General features: G+C 37.7%; 2 non-coding genes across 2 annotated transcripts; both read right to left on the bottom strand.

Moving 5' to 3' along the window:
• Positions 1-253: 253 nt before the first annotated feature.
• On the bottom strand, positions 254-341 carry LOC143852074 (small nucleolar RNA SNORD34). The gene has a single exon (XR_013236653.1). It is a non-coding gene; the product is annotated as a small nucleolar RNA SNORD34 (small nucleolar RNA).
• A 17,071-nt stretch (positions 342-17,412) lies between these two features.
• On the bottom strand, positions 17,413-17,500 carry LOC143852075 (small nucleolar RNA SNORD34). Its single transcript, XR_013236654.1, has one exon. It is a non-coding gene; the product is annotated as a small nucleolar RNA SNORD34 (small nucleolar RNA).
• Positions 17,501-18,033: the final 533 nt, after the last annotated feature.

The following is an 18,033-nucleotide window of genomic DNA, read 5'->3' on the forward strand; positions in this document are numbered from 1 at the left end:
GAAGATAATAAAACCATGTTACCCAATCATGTCCCAGCCTTACGACGTCCAACACGAGCCACAAAACCAGCCTTGATAGCTGCAACAGACCGCGAGCAACCACACTGAAAAACAAAGAAAATAACATGAGAGAGAGAGAGAGAGACCAACAAAGGAACAGGTTAGATCATCTCAATAGGTAGGCCTCTCTCTTCTGTGGGCAGGTATTAACACCGATTTACACTGCCATGTATCATATAAAATCTCTTGTAAAAGAGGCCACAGAATGAATGCAGATTCTTATCACGGATGAGAGAATCAAACAATGTAGGCCATTTTTGAAATAATCATCACAGGCCTCATCAAAAGAACAGAAATAATGGCAAAACAAAACTCAGAAAGGCAAGTATCTAACTCAAGATAAAATCAGCAGTTACCCAATTCCCTTTATTCAAATATAAACAAGGACTAACTTTTTTTTTTGGAAAGAGACCAACATAGAAATGATGGCAATAAGATTTAGTATAGTGGACCATTCAAAAAAAAGAGAGAGATTTAGTATAGTGTAAAGAGCAAAGCTAAGTAATACCTGTTCGCATTGGAGAAAGAACAGGTTGTTCTCCTTTGAAATTATAGTGTCGGACTTTTACAGCCATTGCATATGACATACTCGTCTGGAAACATAATAAGAAATGTCACCGCTCAATAAAAACACATGGACGAGATGTCTTTGGAAGGAAAGAAATTCTAGGATCTTTGAGGGTTAGGCGAAGTCTCCGTATTTTCTGTACATGAGCATTATCGCCTTGGTGATTTCATGGACGAGATGTCTTCCATCATTTCAATTTGTTTCGGCTTTTGACCTTTGGGAAGGTTGGAGGGAAGTGTGTTTTAGTAGTGACAGATTGCCTAGCATAATCCAAAGATAGGAACCTGCCTCCTCTTGGTATGTTCAAACTTAATTTTGATGGTGCTTCTTTTGGTAATCCCGGGCCGGCCGGGGTGGGAGGGTTATGCCGTAATGGTGAGGGTGTTGTTCAATGGGCCTTCTATGGGCCGATTGGTGTATGCGATGCTTCGGAGGCAGAAGTTAAGGCGGTATTCTACGGTATCAAGAAAATAAGTGGTGATTGTCTTGACAAGGTTATTATTGAAGGGGGTTCCTTAAATGTTATCCGGTGGCTTAAGGGGGGAGTGACGCCTCCTTGGAGATTCTTGCCGTTCATAGATGAGATCCACGAGATTATATCAGGGTCATCGGCTGTCATGAAGCATGTGAGGAGGGCAGCCAATGAGAAGGCTGATTTGTTAGCCAAGAGGGGTGTGAATAGTGGCTCTTTACAACGGTTTGCTTATTTTCCCCCTTGATCAGCCATGTCTTGTTCTGTTTTTCTGTTTCTGCTTTCTTATCTTGTAATATGTTCTATTGGGCTGTCCCACCTCGGGCTTCCCTTTCCATTCTAATATGATTCACCATTCAAAAAAAATAAAAACACATAAAAAATAAAAGAAGTGATGTGATCGGGTGTTCCATGGGACATTGTTAGAGCACCATCTAACAAAAAAACTCGACTAAATTGGATAAATGAGAATCACAAAAAGGCATTTATTTTGGGACAAAGAAGTGTTTTTCTTATTCCAAACATAACTTCCCCTCAGAAAAGCAGTCATAAACCTCACTACTTATAGGATTAATACTTGCAGGAAATTCAAACAGGGTGAGAATGTTAGGCCTAATGTTTGTGGGTAAAAATTAAAAAGTATAATCAACTTGAGGACAACATCAATAGTCTAAAATTCATCAAATTGCCTCGCTGATGAACTGTCCTGATTCTCCTTGCTAAGCATATTTACGTAAGTAATGCATTTGTTCCACCATTCCATCCTCCCTGAGCATCCACATGCTATACTTCTAAATATTTGAGTTCTTGAGAATCATTTTTTTAATGGTTTTATTAAGAATTATATCTTCACCAATGTTTTAGTTTAGCAATTAACAATAGCTTGGGGTTGAGCCTTTAGCCCAACTGGTTAAGGATTTGCGCTTCAACCATGAGGTCAGGGGTTCAATCCCAGCTTAATTACCCAAAAAAAGAAAAAAAGATAGGTTATGCATGCAAGCATTACTTCATTTTCTGTTTTTCTTTTGCATCATAGCGCAGCTCCAATTTCTAATTATGCAACATGTCCTTCAGAAACTTTTTTCTAAGAAAACAGAATTTCCTTCCTTAACCGATGTAATCCTAAGGCATGGTTCAAAATGTCAGCTGAAACTGACACGGAATGGCAGATAAATTTTCGTCAAAATTTAGACAAAAGCAAATAGAGAAAGCTTGGGTCTTCACATTTTTCCTCGCAAGTGCAGATTTTATGTTTTTTTTTTGCGGAAAGAAGCTTGGCCCTTATTACAATGATATTAGGTAAATCACTAACACAGCATGTGAGCAAACGTGTCCTCAGAAGGAAAAGGAAGGTTCAACGATGGGAAAAATATGAAGGCATACTAGGTAAATCACTAACACAGCATGTGAGCAAACGTGTCCTCAGAAGGAAAAGGAAGGTTCAACGATGGGAAAAATATGAAGGCATACTGATTTTTTTTTTTGAAATAGCGATTTGTATAAAATGAAAAGGGAGCACCCGAGAAGGGGCAACCCAGAGAACAAAAACAAGAAAGATACAGGAAAGAAGGAGAAAAAACAACAAAAATTACAATTTTAAACTACGGGGGAAGATGATCGAACCAGAGAATACTCTCCCCCCAACACCCAGCTTGGCTAACACATCCGCCTTTTCGTTTGCCGACCTCCAAACGCGTTTAAAGACAATAGCCGAACCCGCAACAAAATCCTCAATTTCATCAAATAATGCCAAAAATCTCCAAGGAGGAGCTGCTCCACCCTTCAACCACTGAATCACATTCAATGAATCCTCTTCAACAATAATATGGTCCAAGACTTCCCTACTCAACTTCTTGATCCCAAAATAGGCCGCTTTGACTTCCGCCTCCGAAAAATCAGACACACCAATAGGGCCAGAAAAAGCCCAAAGTATCTCACCAAACTCATCAAGACAAAGGCCTCCCACCCCTGCCGGACCCGGGTTTCCAAAACAAGCACCATCGAAGTTGATTTTCAACAATCCTAGCATCGGAGGCTCCCATCTTTGGACTATGTTAATTTTGCTCTCACTACTAGAGCATACTTCCCTCCAACCTTCCCAAAGATCAATGGCCGATACAAAACGAAATGATGGAAGACATCTAACCCATGATATGACCAATGCTATAATCCGCATGTACAGATAATAAGGTGATTTGGCCGTACCCTGAAACACCCTAGAGTTCCTTTCCTTCCAAACCACCTACCACGTAGCTAGCAAACACACATTCCACAATAATTTCCCTTTCTTTTTCCACGGCACAAACCCCCATATACTCAAAAGATTCTGATATATACTAGAAGGCGACACCATTCAGTGCAAGTACGCATATATGGCTTATGCTAAAAAAAAGTATGCATATATGAAGGTGATATTATAGAAACTTACTGCCATATCTTCTCAGTATCCCTTCAAAGTTTTTAGGAATCTTTGCTGCCCATCAAGAGATCCACTCGTACCCATCTCAGCAAGTAAGAAATTCATAACATGTTCTGGCTGCCTATGCATCCTGTAAATTGTAATAACATAAACTGCTTATCGGTTAAAGAAAGGTAACAACTCACTTCCTTTTATTAGGAGCTAAAACATATAATAACCTTGTGTTGATATTAACAAAAAAGATAACCATGTGGGAAACCAAAACTCAAATCAATATACATTTTGCAACTGAAAGGTTGCTACAACAGAAGATATTAGCTGAGATTTGGCAAACTTCGCTGAAGAATTAGGTGTATCAAAGAAATATTGGATTTAGAAAATACAAAGCAATGAGCTTGTTATTTGTTCTAGGTTATTAATTATGGACTGGTCCATTGTTTTTTTCTTTCGTTTTGTTTTTTCGTATCAAACTCTAAAGAAAAAACCGACGAGTCACACACTAAGCATATCAGATCTACCCTAGTGGGATTCGAACCTACCACCTCCCGGAACTTCTTCGTAGCAGCCCCGTTCAATGCTTCATTTCATAGAGAACCTCAAAGTGACTCCATTTCATTATATTCCATCCAGATTCCAATTCCACCAGCTTGGAGAAGAAGAAAAATATAGCAGCCCAGTCCTATACAAATACTGACCAAAATACTCACTACAAGAAAGTTGTATTTTCGGCCAACCGTTCACGGCAAAGGAAAAGTGAATGGGCTGATTTCGGCCAACACACTTAGTCGCGACAGAGGTGAAATCTACTCCTATACAAATACTGACCAAAATACTCACTACAAGAAAGTTGTATTTTACCAGTGAACATTTCTTTCTTAAACCTATTCCCTTTCTCTCTCAACTGAGATCCCTCCTCCTCCTCCTCCCCCCCCCCCCCCCCCCCCCCAATCTCTCTAAAATCTATTCAAATTTGGATTAATGAAAGTATGGAACACACCATAAATGGCTGATCAAAGCAATAAAAGGTTAGAGGGAAAAAATTAAGCTATCAAGCCCTTGCACATCATAAAATCAGAGTATTCCAATTTCAAGCACAACAATAATGTAAATTGGATGATCCAAGTAACTGATTCAAATCCAAGTAACTGATTCAAGAACTCAAATACATCCAATGGTAATAAATATTTTTGATTGAAAATTTATAAATAGCGGAAATCCCTTAACAAACGAGCAAATATGGATCAATGAAAGGTGTTGGCCACTATTAATCAATTATCAAATCAATGAAAAATTGCTAGAACCTATGTGGTACGTACACACACACTTTAGATCATGGTTTAAAATTTTGACCGAGGGGACCGAAACCGGTTTTTGTCGAAATTAAGTATTTCGCCATTTACCAAATTTCGGCCGAAATTTCGAGAAAATGCATTTTTTATTTAAAAAAAAAATGTTACAAAATTTCGGTCTGAAATTTCGGAATTTTGGTCCAAAATTTCGAATGAGAGTACCAAATTTCGACCGAAATTTTGGAATTTCAGTCGAAATTTCAGTTTTCCGAGAGTCCGAAACAGTTACCGAAACCGAAATTTTAAACCATGCTTTAGATAAGCTGTTTTTTTTTTTGGATAAATTTCATAAAAATAATTAGGGATTTGCTAGCGTCCATCGCAGAAGACATTTCACGGATGGGGCTGTTGCTTATGAAAGCAGCCGCATCATGAATGAAGACAAAATCTGCTGAAAAGTGAGCAGGTGCGGCTGCTCTCACATGCAACAGCCTATTCGTGAAATGCCTTCTGCACTTCTGCCTCTAGCGAATCCCCAATAATTATCATTTTGGGCCTCACATTTCATATCCGGATTGCTCATGATTGTGGGCCCCTTCTTTCATCAATCCATACTGCTCATACACTTGGGAAGGGTTAGTTGGGAGACTAGGTTGGGGAGCGTGTGTGTGTGTGTGTGTGTGTGTGTGTGTGAGAGAGAGAGAGAGAGAGAGAGTTCTAATACAATACTCCAGAGCAAGGTTTTAAATTTCGGCCGAAATCCAAAATTTCAGATTTCGGCCGAAATCTGAAATTTCAGATTTCGGTCAGGACCGAAATCGAAATTTGCCGAAATTTGGAATGTCGCGAAATACCAAATTTCGGCCGAAATTTCGATTTAATGTAATTTATTAAAAAAAAAGAAACTGTTACAAAATTTCAGCTGAAATTTTGGAATTTCTGTCCAAATTTCGAAATTAATTAAATAATTTTTTTAATTATTACCGAATTTCGGCCCGAATTTCGCTGAAATTTCAGATTTCGGTGGGGTTCGAAATGGGTACCGAAACCGAAATTTAAAACCTTGCTCTAGAGAAGATGCCAAAGCAAAGTATCTACTCGGGGCCGTAGTTCAACATAGCCCCTACGAAATGTCATTTAATTTTCTTTTAAATGGAAATTCTTTCCTATTAGCCGAGTTAGGATAAAATACGGATAACTAGGAATTCTAGCAAATCATATTTTTCTGTCTTTCTGTAGGCAATTCTAGCAATAATTGTTGACAGAAATCTTCATGTGATATGCCCGTACGTGCTACATGGGGCCTTCAATGGCACAACTATCAGCCTTTCCATGAGCCATGGTCCCATCACGTACACCAATCATACAAACATATATTTCAAAGATTTTCACCCTTTAGCCTCTCATCTGTGTCAAACCCTATTCACTTTCACCCCTCATATATCCTCTTTCATATTTTCTATTTCCCACATATATACCCCACGACTATCCTTCTACGTCCAACTAACCCTTCAAGTGAATATCACAGCTCCAATTTATGGAGATCCGCCAAGTAGAAAAGTCCAAGCAAAACTCATGATTTTACCTTCACTGGCCAATGTGGTTATGTTTGGATGCGTGGCATAGACTCCGAGAGTAGTGGAGTAAGTAGTCAACAGGCAGCAGGCAAGCATTGGATTTGCTTAAAATTACCTCAGAGAATAGTGGTAACCAGTGTTTCATGGCATATACTCAGAGGGTAATGGAATAAGGAGAATATGTGTCACTACCAATATAGACAAATGAGAGAGAGGAGAGAGAGAGAGAGAGAGAGAGAGAGCACCATTCCCCAAAATCTTCGAGTCATTTTTACCTTTTTTTCGTAGAATTTTGATTGAAAGTTATAAGAAGGGGACAAGAATTACATGTCAGAAAGACATACAATAATCACCCAGGAGGCATCCCAAGGAGTCTCCAAGGAGTTCAATGCAATATTGGCTGGCAACCAAACACGAAATGACATCCCAAAGCCAAGCAAAATTCCAACGGCTGTCAGGATTTTGTGCAACCAAACACAATGACGCATCCCGTCAATAGTCAATAGTTACAGATAGGGGTGGTTATTCGGTTAAAACCGAACCGAATAGACCGAAATTTGGAAACCGAAATAATTTCGGTTCCAAATTTCGGTAACCGAAACCGAACCGAAATTTGCCAAAAACCGAACCGAAACCGAACCGAAATTTTATTCGGTTATTCGGTTATAACCGAATAACCGAATTGTGGGAGAAAAGAGGGAAAAAAATCAAAATCTCGGTTTGGATCGGAGGGCTAGGATCATCCGATCGAAATGATTTTTTGAGCATAACCTAATTAAGTTGTGATCAATCAAATTGACGGTTTTGATCATCCTACGGAGTACACATATAGCACTTTTTTTGGGGAAATAATGGTTTTCATCCATTATTTCGGTTAATTCGGTTAACCGAATTTTTTTTTTATAAAACCGAAACCGAAACCGAATAACCGAATTTCCGAAAAAAAAAAACCGAAACCGAACCGAAAAGAAAAAAACCGAACCGAATCAGCCAATTCGGTTCGGTTCGGTTCGGTTATTCAGTTTTAACCGAATAATGCTCACCCCTAGTTACAGACTTCATTAACCTTCCCACACCAAGTTTTTGAACTCTGCAAAGGCTTTTATGCTCGAAACCACAATCTTGGTGATGACACACTAATGACCTTTCAACTGAGTTATGTGTCACTCGATAAAATAAAAAAAAGTGATGCAAACTCCGAATATTAGCTAACCCAATGGAGGGTGGGAGAAGGATAGACAAGAGAAGGCTTAGTGTAGAGAGGGTAAGAAAAGTCTGAAAAATCAGGGAACAAAAACCTCAACCCAAAATATGATTAATTTTTTCCTTGTTTTTTAGCCACTTCTCACACATTGCTCATTCATGACCTCTCAAGTCTCTCCTTCTCCCACCCGCCCGACCCCTCTCTCACCACTTGAGAAAATAATTGATCACGAAAAAAACAAAAATCATGGTTTCCAGGCATGGCTTAAAATCGAAATATGTTCACGCGATCACTAGTTGGATGGCTGAGATAATCCAATTATACCATGATTATTGGGTTAGTTTATCCACAAGTAGACCCTGCTAGAATATGACAGATCTTTGAGATCTGACCGTTGGATCATGCAATGCTAGATTAAACAATCTAAGATCATCTAATATATATGCATGCAATTAATGGACATATGACCCTTGGCATTGTGCCAACGCCAAGGGAGTTGTATACAGTTCAAGGGATAGATAAGATGAAAAGAAAAATAAAAGTTCACAAAGAGGAACATTCAAGGAAAAAATGTGAATTTAGAGGCAGTGATTAAGGCAAGAAAGAGCAAGGCAACTCTCATGCACTTCCCCCAAGGACTTCGGCATCTACCTCAAACGGTAGCTGCGGAAGCCCTTGAGGGGGAGTGAATGCTTAAATGCCTTGGTACAAGACAACAATCTCTCACTTGTATCTTCCTTGTAAGCCAATATAGTTTATATAGCCTCTAGCTAGGCATGCATGTTGAGAATATAACTTTAACATCTTTGTTGATTTCTACATATATAGTACATATGATAAAGAATATGTTCCTGTTGTTTGCCAATTGGGTCTCCTCCATTATTTCTATAGGAGATATATTTAATGAAAAAAGACTATGGCTTAAGTCACGTGTTTGTGTAAGTGCCTTTCACTCTCATGTGGTTCATAAATACATGAATTTGCTTACATACTTCAGGGAAATTCATAGATTTTAGTGTAGGAGACCCCTTGACCCTTGTGAAGAAATGCATTGTGAAAATAAAAAGGATAAAAAAGTGATTGCTGGTTGTCCTGTTTATGTTAAGGCTTAGAGGAATGTCAAATTAACTTTAGGTGCATGAATATTATCCTCAATAGATTTTATTCCCATGTTAAGGATTGAAGCTGCCTCTTAAGTTTTCCAAAAGTCAACCAGTTGGGACCATATGGAAAACTTATCGTGATCTTCTACTGGCATAGTATGGTGTATATAATTGTACTAATTATTTTCATCAAGTGTCGAATAATAATCTCTACTTGATTCCCTTCTTGCTGCAGCGAGAAGGTGCGATAGAGAATTCGATTCGAATAAGGAAAAAATTTATCAACATTTAAACATCACAAGATCTCGCAAATAAACCAAATTTCACGTCGTGGGATCATTCGCTTAATCGTAGCGAAGGCATAAATGATTAAAAAATACCTCATTTGATAAAATTTGGCCTCTTGAAACTTCTACACATGACTAAAATACTATCCAATCTTATCTTTTAAAACATGTCTTATTGGCATTCTGGAACATACCCATTCGACAAACAAGAGGAACTTATTCGTTTTCATTTCTTTATCCCAAAGTCAATTGATTGATCTTATGGACCCCACATGGGTAGCTCTATATAAGTCGCACTCCTCATCTGGTTTTAGCATTGAAGGTGCAGATGAACCTAGAGAGTTCAAATGGACTATTTCTAACAATGCATCTGTCATTCACTCTCCCTCAAGGGCTTCTACAACTACACAATTTGAGAATGAGAGTTGGAGAGGCCCTTAGATAGAGTTAATGAAAGCTGCCTTACACTTTCATTTTGCCACTCCATGCAAGGAACCTAGCTCTTTTACTTCCCCTCCTGGTGCCTCTTTGACTCTTGGTACTTTCTGTTTATTTATTTTGTACATATCTAAAACCTGAATTTGTTATCAAACCTTCTCTTTGACCTTTTTCTTATTTATTTATTTTCCTGAGTTTCCATATTCTATCGATTGAGGCATATTAATTCGAACGTACACCCTCTTAGTTATTTTGATTAGTACAATCTTAAACTTCTGACCAAAATACTCACTACAAGAAAGTTGTATTTTCGGCCTACCATTCACGGAAAAGGAAAAGTGAATGGGCTGATTTCGGCCAACACACTTAGTCGCGACAGAGGTGAAATCTACTCCTATACAAATACTGACCAAAATACTCACTACAAGAAAGTTGTATTTACTAGTGAACATTTCTTTCTTAAACCTATTCCCTTTCGCTGAAATTTCAGATTTCGGTGAAATTTCAGATTTCGGTGGGGTCCGAAATGGGTACCGAAACCGAAATTTAAAACCTTGCTCTAGAGAAGATGCCAAAGCAAATTATCTACTCGAGGCCGTAGTTCAACATAGCCCCTACGAAATGTCATTTAATTTTCTTTTAAATGGAAATTTTTTCCTATTAGCCGAGTTAGGATAAAATACGGATAACTAGGAATTCTAGCAAATCATATTTTTCTGTCTTTCTGTAGGCAATTCTAGCAATAATTGTCGACAGAAATCTTCATGTGATATGCCCGTACGTGCTACATGAGGCCTTCAATGGCACAACTATCAGCCTTTCCATGAGCCATGGTCCCATCACGTACACCAATCATACAAACATATATTTCAAAGATTTCACCCTTTAGCCTCTCATCTGTGTCAAACCCTATTCACTTTCACCCCTCATATATCCTCTTTCATATTTTCTATTTCCCACATATATACCCCACGACTATCCTTCTACGTCCAACTAACCCTTCAAGTGAATATCACAGCTCCAATTTATGGAGATCCGCCAAGTAGAAAAGTCCAAGCAAAACTCATGATTTTACCTTCACTGGCCAATGTGGTTATGTTTGGATGTGCGGCATAGACTCCGAGAGTAGTGGAGTAAGTAGTCAACAGGCAGCAGGCAAGCATTGGATTTGCTTAAAATTACCTCAGAGAATAGTGGTAACCAGTGTTTCATGGCATAGACTCAGAGGGTAATGGAATAAGGAGAATTTGTGTCATTACCAATATAGACAAGTGAGAGAGAGAGAGAGAGAGAGAGAGAGAGAGAGAGAGAGAGAGAGCACCATTCCCCAAAATCTTCGAGTCATTTTTACCTTTTTTTCGTAGAATTTCGATTGAAAGTTATAAGAAGGGGACAAGAATTACATCTCAGAAAGACATACAATAATCACCCAGGAGGCATCCCAAGGAGTCTCCAAGGAGTTCAATGCAATATTGGCTGGCAACCAAACACGAAATGACATCCCAAAGCCAAGCAAAATTCCAACGGCTGTCAGGATTTTGTGCAACCAAACACAACGACGCATCCCGTCAATAGTCAATAGTTACAGACTTCATTAACCTTCCCACACCAAGTTTTTGAACTCTGCAAAGGCTTTTATGCTCGAAACCACAATCTTGGTGATGACACACTAATGACCTTCCAACTGAGTTATGTGTCACTCGATAAAATAAAAAAAAGTGATGCAAACTCCGAAAATTTAAGGGCACATTTGGCTACCATGATTGTTTTTCCTCAAATATTAGCTTACCCAATGGAGGGTGGGAGAAGGATAGACAAGAGAAGGCTTAGTGTAGAGAGGGTAAGAAAAGTCTGAAAAATCAGGGAACAAAAACCTCAACCCAAAATATGATTAATTTTTTCCTTGTTTTGTAGCCACTTCTCACACATTGCTCATTCATGACCTCTCAAGTCTCTCCTTCTCCCACCCGCCCGACCCCTCTCTCACCACTTGAGAAAATAATTGATCATGAAAAAAACAAAAATCATGGTTTCCAGGCATGGCTTAAAATCGAAATATGTTCACGCGATCACTAGTTGGATGGCTGAGATAATCCAATTATACCATGATTATTGGGTAGTTTATCCACAAGTAGGCCCTGCTAGAATATGACAGATCTTTTGAGATCTGACCGTTGGATCGTGCAATGCTAGATTAAACAATCTAAGATCATCTAATATATATGCATGCAATGTACCTATGACCCTTGGCATTGTGCCAACGCCAAGGGAGTTGTATACAGTTCAAGGGATAGATAAGATGAAAAGAAAAATAGAAGTTCACAAAGAGGAACATTCAAGGAAAAAAGGTGAATTTAGAGGCAGTGATTAAGGCAAGAAAGAGCAAGGCAACTCTCATGCACTTCCCCCAAGGACTTCGGCATCTACCTCAAACGGTAGCTGCGGAAGCCCTTGAGGGAGAGTGAATGCTTAAATGCCTTGGTACAAGACAACAATCTCTCACTTGTATCTTCCTTGTAAGCCAATATAGTTTATATAGCCTCTAGCTAGGCATGCATGTTGAGAATATAACTTTAACATCTGTGTTGATTTCTACATATATAGTACATATGATAAAGAATATGTTCCTGTTGTTTGCCAATTGGGTCTCCTCCATTATTTCTATAGGAGATATATTTAATGAAAAAAGGCTATGCCTTAAGTCACGTGTTTGTGTAAGGGCCTTTCACTCTCATGTGGTTCATAAATACATGAATTTGCTTACATACTTCAGGGAAATTCATAGATTTTAGTGTAGGAGACCCCTTGACCCTTGTGAAGAAATGCATTGTGAAAATAAAAAGGATAAAAAAGTGATCGATTGCTGGTTGTCTTGTCTATGTTAAGGCTTAGAGGAATGTCAAATTAACTTTAGGTGCATGAATATTATCCTCAATAGATTTTATTCCCATGTTAAGGATTGAAGCTGCCTCTTAAGTTTTCCAAAAGTCAACCAGTTGGGACCATATGGAAAACTTATCGTGATCTTCTACTGGCATAGTATGGTGTATATAATTGTACTAATTATTTTCATCAAGTGTCGAATAATAATCTCTACTTGATTCCCTTCTTGCTGCAGCGAGAAGGTGCGATAGAGAATTCGATTCGAATAAGGAAAAAATTTATCAACATTTAAACATCACAAGATCTCGCAAATAAACCAAATTTCACGTCGTGGGATCATTCGCTTAATCGTAGCGAAGGCATAAATGATTAAAAAATACCTCATTTGATAAAATTTGGCCTCTTGAAACTTCTACACATGACTAAAATACTATCCAATCTTATCTTTTAAAACATGACTTATTGGCATTCTGGAACATACCCATTCGACAAACAAGAGGAACTTATTCTTTTTCATTTCTTTATCCTAAAGTCAATCGATTGATCTTATGGACCCCACATGGGTAGCTCTATATAAGTCGCACTCCTCATCTGGTTTTAGCATTGAAGGTGCAGATGAACCTAGAGAGTTCAAATGGACTATTTCTAACAATGCATCTGTCATTCACTCTCCCTCAAGGGCTTCTACAACTACACAATTTGAGAATGAGAGTTGGAGAGGCCCTTAGGTAGAGTTAATGAAAGCTGCCTTACACTTTCATTTTGCCACTCCATGCAAGGATCCTAGCTCTTTTACTTCCCCTCTTGGTACTTTCTGTTTATTTATTTTGTACATATCTAAAACCTGAATTTGTTATCAAACCTTCCGTCTGACCTTTTTCTTATTTCATTTTTTTCCTGAGTTTCCATATTCTATCGATTGAGTCGTATTAATTCGAACGTACACCCTCTTAGTTATTTTGATTAGTACAATCTTAAACTTCTATCCTTGGTTGTTAAATTTGGAGGAAGGGGACAAGCTTAATGTTGAAATGTGTTCGGTTGCAACTAAATGTGGTGCAATCTTCATATGAATATTTAATTGATATTCGTACCTCTATGTTTAGTCACTCCACCCCATTTTCTTATTTTCATCAAATGGTTTTATAGGATTTTACCTCATCCTTGCCAAGGAACATTAGACCAGCTTTTCAGTAGCTCAGCAAGCTTGGAAGGAAAAACCCATAATATACTAAATCTGCGAAGGATTCTTTCCCATACATACATGGCCGTTTTGCAATGCAGAAAAATATAGTCCAATGTCTCTCCCGCCTCCACACATAGAGCGCAATGATCTATGATCTGCATTTTGTCGGTCTCAATTTGTTGTAATCAAATCTTTTAACAAGAAAGTTCCTTGGCGAGGACGACATAAAATCTTTCAACAAGATTAAACAATAAAATGGTTTTTCCCACTGTTGTAATCAAAAGATCTATTGAAAGACCCTAATAGCCCGAAGTGCGATGGGGCTGTTCTATAAGAATACCGCCTCCCTTTTGTAAATCAATAGAGAAGAAAAACCAGAGCAAAAATGAAAGTGGCGAGCATGCAAATCAAGATGGGGCTGCTCTTGGGTTTGATATTTCAGGCAGTGAGTGTTGAGCATGTAAGGATTTGGGTAAAAGGATTGGTGAATAGCATTTTGTAATCTTTTATGCTTGTTACTTATAATGGAAGATAGATTCTCAATCGTTTGTGCAACTTGTGTTCTTTGTTTCCTCTTCTATTTATTGATGTGGTTAGAGATTGTTGGAAAAGAACGATCAAGAAATGAAGAGTTTTGAAACCGTAATGCATATTCTAGGTGGAGATGGAGTTTCATTATTAGCTAACCTTCATTTCATGTCTATGTATGGTTTAGTTTTTATTTTGAATGTGTGTGGATCGATCAAAGAAATTTCATATCAATTAGGACAGAAAACAAGAACTTTCTGAAATGCTAATTTCTCCGTCTAGCCAATAAGAGAAACATCTGTACAATCATCCGCACCTTATCCAATCAATTATTGATACTGATTGGATGACTAAAGACCAATTGGTCGTTCCCTAGACAATTGGATGAGTGATAATTCCATCGGACTACTAGAAAATTTGGACGATCAGAACCCAAGATTCTCAATCGACTTTATTCCCTCTTTAGGGATAGAAGCTACCTCTCAAGGTTATCTAAGAGTCAACCAATTGGGCCACTGAACTATATTATGTATTTATTTTGTATCAACTCGACCCCACATAGCATTCAACTTTCTAAAAGAACTCTTTCTTAATTGAACTACATGCATGGGCTTGCAGCTTCTAATCTATATGACCCTGTTGAGTCTCTGAGAGACAACAAAAGCTATATAAAGAAGCAAATTTCCCTTGGTGTTTTTACTTTCTAATTCACTAATTTTTGTTTTGCTAACCATTGTATAAATATGATCAATATATCAGTAAATTCACTTATAATTAGTAGAGCTACATAGTTGTATAATTGTCGAATATAATCCCCCTTCGTTGGTTCGATGACAACTTGCCACGTTGTAAAATCACATTCGATTCTCGTAACCAAACAAACTGTGCAACTACTGAAAATTCTAGAAATTTTAAAGCTAACTGCCGCATGAACATAATGAAAGGTCAATTAAATCAACTTTCGTTCGATGAAATTATTAGCTTAATAATCATCGACAAATGATCAGAAAACCCTTCTTGAGAGTTAAGCACATGACTAAAAACTATACGATCTTATCTTCGAAATCATGACTGGTTGACATTCTGGAACATGAACAATTGGCAAACAAGAGGAACATATTCTTTATCTTATCTTTAGTGGTTGAACTATTAAAGATCTTAGTGACCCCGCATGCATTAGTCTATATAACCATTAGAGTCCATCTGGTATTAGCATGGAAGAATAAGCAAATGAAACTTTAAAGCTGAAAGGAGACTACTTTCTTCCAAGGCATCTATCATTCACTCTCCCTCAATGGCTTTCAACTACCAGTGTTGGGCACTAGAGGTAGAGTAGATGAAAGCTGCCTTGTTCTTTCTTGTCCTGATCATTGCACGTAATTAAACTCACTTAATAGTTTTACTCAATTTTTCCAATCAGGTACTTTCTCAACTCCAATTTCATTATGGTTATACATATATGTTTGTAGTTTAACAAAGTCGATATCACCTTATTCTCTCATCCTTCCTTTTGATCATGAAACAAATATCTCCTCCCATTTGTATTCCATTAGAATTTTTTCGTTGGCTACAAAATATTCAAAATTAGGTGCACTTTTTAAATAAAGAGATGGTTGGGTAAGAGTTTAATTGGTGGAAATATCCTTACCCAACTTTCTATTTTCACTTGTAGTTAGGAGGAGGGTTTATTCTCTGATCCATGTCTTTATTTTCTTCGAGAATTCAAGTGTTGCAAGTTCGAAATCTAATGGGACTGTTCAACATTAAAAAAAAAAGAAAAAAAAAGGATAGCAAGCCAGGTATTAATATAGGGAAATGATTTCAACACAAACATGTTTTGATACAAGACGCTCATGTTTCTTGTCTTTTAGTATTTAAAGAGCTGTAAAAGGGTTTGTACAGTTCCCAAGAAGCAATTACATGACAATTAAATGCTAAAAGACAAGACACACGAGCGTATGTATCAAAACATAGTTGTGCTAAAATCATTTCCATTAATTTATCCTTCCATAAACTTGCTATCCTCTATGCATTTTGACCTCTGATCTTGGATAAAATATACTTTTTCGAATGGTATGTTGGATAAAATATTACAAGAATAAAATCAGTGAACAACAGATAAGATTAATTCGAAATAAAACTTTTTGAGCACGATAACCAATCCTTTTAACAGCTTGTCCAAGGATTTCTATCCCCATCATGATCAGCCCAGCTATATTGATCAAGGGTCTTGATCATCCAATCAAGGTGTTCTCACCATCATATGGCCATTCTTATGTTCAACAGATAGATACACGGATCCAATAACAAACACATGTGGCACAAGAGGGGATCTCCAATATTAGTGTCCTTTTACCTTGAGATATTTGAGGGAAATCAATCTTTCTTTTTCAAGTTGTGGTTAAAGTAATAAATATTATCAGCGTTTTAAGTTCATATCTTCATATATTCTCTGCTTTCTTAACCCTTGTTTTCTGAAAGCAGGATTTGGCCCTTGATTGCCAAGGTTTCTCTCAATTTGAAAGTTTCGCTTAGTGGAAGTTTGGAATGTAACGCATTTCACCATAGCCCAGTATTTCAGGATGGGTTGTTTTGGATAATTCCTGTCCCAAATGTTTTTATTCCTGAAAGATGTTGTATTAAAAAATGAGAATAAGTGGAATTCTAGCTTTTGTTAGGAATTGCCTCATCTTTATGTTTTTCAAGATAAAGTGCTTTTCTGAATACACTACTTACTTTTGTGCGACAGACAATGGATAACTATCCATAGGCATCTATCTTGCAATCGGATGGTCAGCGTGTATCCATAATTCAAGATCTATGATTGGAATTCTGAAGATTTTGGCCATTTGTGGCTAATTTGGTGAGTCGACTCGGGTCGATTACCTGATTTGTGCATGCCCATCTTATGGTGGGACCCACCAATGTACAGTTAATATTTGGGCCCCACCATTGCATGCCCATCTATAATATTTGAAAAAGGGTTACGCTTAAACCAACATTGTCACCTTCCATCCACATAAGATCCAAAATTCAAACTCAGGAAATGTAAAATATTTACATAGAAATGGTCAGGCAAAATCACAGGCTTTTGAGGAAAAACACTAGAAAACTAGAGCAACTATATAGGGTTTTAAAGACATTTGAAGATAATAAAACCATGTTACCCAATCATGTCCCAGCCTTACGACGTCCAACACGAGCCACAAAACCAGCCTTGATAGCTGCAACAGACCGCGAGCAACCACACTGAAAAACAAAGAAAATAACATGAGAGAGAGAGAGAGAGACCAACAAAGGAACAGGTTAGATCATCTCAATAGGTAGGCCTCTCTCTTCTGTGGGCAGGTATTAACACCGATTTACACTGCCATGTATCATATAAAATCTCTTGTAAAAGAGGCCACAGAATGAATGCAGATTCTTATCACGGATGAGAGAATCAAACAATGTAGGCCATTTTTGAAATAATCATCACAGGCCTCATCAAAAGAACAGAAATAATGGCAAAACAAAACTCAGAAAGGCAAGTATCTAACTCAAGATAAAATCAGCAGTTACCCAATTCCCTTTATTCAAATATAAACAAGGACTAACTTCTTTTTTTTTGGAAAGAGACCAACATAGAAATGATGGCAATAAGATTTCGTATAGTGGACCATTCAAAAAAAAAGAGAGAGATTTAGTATAGTGTAAAGAGCAAAGCTAAGTAATACCTGTTCGCATCGGAGAAAGAACAGGTTGTTCTCCTTTGAAATTATAGCGTCTGGACTTTTACAGCCATTGCATATGACATACTCGTCTGGAAACATAATAAGAAATGTCACCGCTCAATAAAAACACATGGACGAGATGTCTTTCGAAGGAAATAAATTCTAGGATCTTTGAGGGTAAGGCGAAGTCTCCGTATTTTCTGTACATGAGCATTATCGCCTTGGTGATTTCATGGACGAGATGTCTTCCATCATTTCAATTTGTGTCGGCTTTTGACCTTTGGGAAGGTTGGAGGGAAGTGTGTT

The sequence above is a fragment of the Tasmannia lanceolata genome, unplaced genomic scaffold, assembly GCF_043159265.1.
Source record: "Tasmannia lanceolata isolate RefF3 unplaced genomic scaffold, GAP_Taslan_0.1 ptg000018l, whole genome shotgun sequence".
Classification (NCBI taxonomy): domain Eukaryota; kingdom Viridiplantae; phylum Streptophyta; class Magnoliopsida; order Canellales; family Winteraceae; genus Tasmannia; species Tasmannia lanceolata.